The sequence below is a fragment of the Arachis hypogaea genome, chromosome 14 (genome assembly GCF_003086295.3).
Source record: "Arachis hypogaea cultivar Tifrunner chromosome 14, arahy.Tifrunner.gnm2.J5K5, whole genome shotgun sequence".
In the NCBI taxonomy this organism is placed as follows: Eukaryota; Viridiplantae; Streptophyta; class Magnoliopsida; order Fabales; family Fabaceae; genus Arachis; species Arachis hypogaea.
The window spans coordinates 5,439,156-5,441,926 of record NC_092049.1 but is presented as its reverse complement, the minus strand read 5'-3'; the positions used below and the strand labels follow the sequence as shown (position 1 = coordinate 5,441,926).

Below are 2,771 nucleotides of genomic sequence, written 5' to 3'. Positions count from 1 at the left end.
TCCAATACTAAAGACACACCATCCCCACTTGCTAAAGTTGGGACAGTAGAAGACGAAACCAACCTCCTCTATAGCAAAGATTGATTTGATAATAAGTTCAACTTGCCCAATAAATTCAGTTACTTTTAAGTCGAAAAGTTAAGAGACTCGAATCGGGACATTATTCTGGATAAGAATATAGCTCATCAAGCAGTGTCATTATGTCATGATCTCGTTAAACCAGAAAATGATCAAAATGTCATAAATGACAATAAATTCATAACGTAGTCAAATCATGACATTAAATGATAATAAATGCTTTGATTACAACATTAAAAGTAATTAAATGCAAAAACCAATATCTCAGAAGGGGAATACAAAAGGGAAAAAAAATTAGCAAGTTACCCTCCCAACCTGATTTCAACATCACTCGTTTATGATCTTTGGATCTCTCTAGTTCGTGACCTCAGTACTTGGATGAACATTTATTGAGATGGTTCATGAATGCAACCAAAGAAAAATTTGTTTGGGTGTAGTTTATTAAACTCGGGTATTTTTGATAAAGTCGTTAAGGCTATGTTTGTTTGAAAAAAAAATGGAAGGAAAGAAAATGGGAAGGAAAATTATTATTTTTCATTATTTGGTTGATGAGAGAAATTAGAGAGGAAAGAAAAAGGATGGAAAAAAATTGGTGGGACTTACTATTTTTTTTTTCTCTTCAACATTGGAAAGAAAATGGAGAGAAAACTAATTTTCTCTCTCTATTTCCAATATTACCCCTTCACTTTTTTTAATATATTTTATAATACAAGGGTAAAATAGTCTTTTTATAACATTTATTTCTTTCTTATTTTTCTTCCGTCCAAACACATCTAAGAAAAATAAAAATTCACTCAATTTCTTTTCTTTCATTTCTTTCCTTTTTATTTTCTTTTTCTCTATTTCTTTCCTTTCAACCAAACATAGCCTAAGTCAACAAATTCAAGTTGGGATAGTGTTCTGGACAAGAATAGCGTAACGATAATATGAATAAATGAAAAAACGATGTTACTAGCTAACAACAAAGTTATTAAAATTAATAAAGTCATTAACTCATAAAACTGTCAAATCATAACATCAAATGCGTACATCAAAAATAGTAAATAGCTAATAACGATTACATCAGAGAGATATAAAAAAAAAAAAAACTCAGTAGGTAATAAATTGTTTATTCTATCACCTAAAATACCATTGACTTAAACATTAGAGTATTTTATAGATTATCCTTTCGATCTGATTTTAACGTTGTCAAATTATGATTTTTAAATTTTTCTAGCTCGTAATCTCATTAAAAAGTATGAACAATAAGTAACCTTAATAATACAATTACTTTTAAATAAAATATTTTAAAATAAATCTACATATGTTTTTTTATTAAATCTTTCTTATTCAAAGTTGTGATATATACAACTGTGGATTTGTTATTGTAATATAAAAAAAATTTCAAATGTTTTTAAAATACTGATATTCTAATAATTTTAGTTGTTATCCTTAAAATTATTAAAATACTGGTATTTTATCAACATTTAAAATTTTTTCTGTAATATATATATATATATATATATAAAGGGCCGCGAAAGACAGCTAATGATGTAGCAAATCAAATCAAATGATGTTTGGCATATGGCAATGTGTGTTGAAGCTGTAGTAAACACAATTGCAGATTTTGCTACCCAGGCAATAGCCTTTTGCAAGCTGCAAGATACTTGAAAACTCCTTATCACACAACGAATGACAACTCTCCTGAGTGCATGGATCAAGGCGTTCTTTCACTTCACATCGCTTTATTAGCTGTGCTTCTACTAATAATCTACCATCTGCAACAATAAAACAATATTATTTATTATTAATTAATTATTTCTAGAACACATGATAAAGGATGAATCATGAATGGATGATAAGCAATGTTATTTGATAATACATACCAGAGGCAAAGGAGAGAATAACAAACAAAATAATAAGAGAAATGGACATAATTTGATTTTTCATTGTTTTCTGTATAACGAGAATTATTTGTATAGAATAATTATTAGGTGTGTCTGAGAATGAGAATAAGATTAACTAATTGCTATTGGTTGGTATTGTGAAGATAGAAACTATCTAGGCACCTACTTATTTAATTTATAGAGGAGACTGACCATAGAAATGATTTAGTTTTAATGGATATTAATTATTAGTTAATTTAAATTTATGATGTCATTTACTCGAAATACATTTAATCAAATCATTAATTATATTTAATTTTGGATAATGAGATAAAATTTAAAATATTTTTTTATTTTTTTACTAAATTTGAATTTGAATTTGAATTTAGAATTGATTAACAATTTATATTTTTTTATTAGAATTATTTTTTATTTTATACATTTTGTAGTATCTAAGAACAGTGATCTTTTTATTATTATTTAATAAATTATCTATAATTTTTATTATGTAATTAATTTAATTAATAAATTTTATTATTGTTTTTCTATAAAAAAAAGGGTTAAGTATGGTTTTGGTCTCAAAGGTTTTCAGCCAAAATTAAAATCGTCGCTCGTCTAATTTTCGATTTAGAATCATCCTTAACATTTTTTTTCGTATTAAAATCGTCCTTTTTATTTTATTTGGATAAAAATACCCTTACCACTACCAACACAATTACATGCTCCACCACCACCACCACCACCACCACCAACACCATCGCCACAACCTCCACCAACAGCATCACCAACACCACCACCAGCACCACCACTTCCACCAACACCACCACC

At 27.5% G+C, this 2,771-nt stretch overlaps 1 long non-coding RNA gene across 1 annotated transcript; it reads right to left on the bottom strand.

The window, feature by feature from the left end:
• Positions 1-1,034: 1,034 nt before the first annotated feature.
• LOC112740236 (uncharacterized) lies at positions 1,035-2,109 on the bottom strand. The gene is made up of 2 exons (XR_003171053.3): positions 1,944-2,109; positions 1,035-1,835 (listed from the first exon to the last, which is right to left on the bottom strand). It is a non-coding gene; the product is annotated as an uncharacterized lncRNA (long non-coding RNA).
• Between the last annotated feature and the right edge of the window lie 662 nt (positions 2,110-2,771).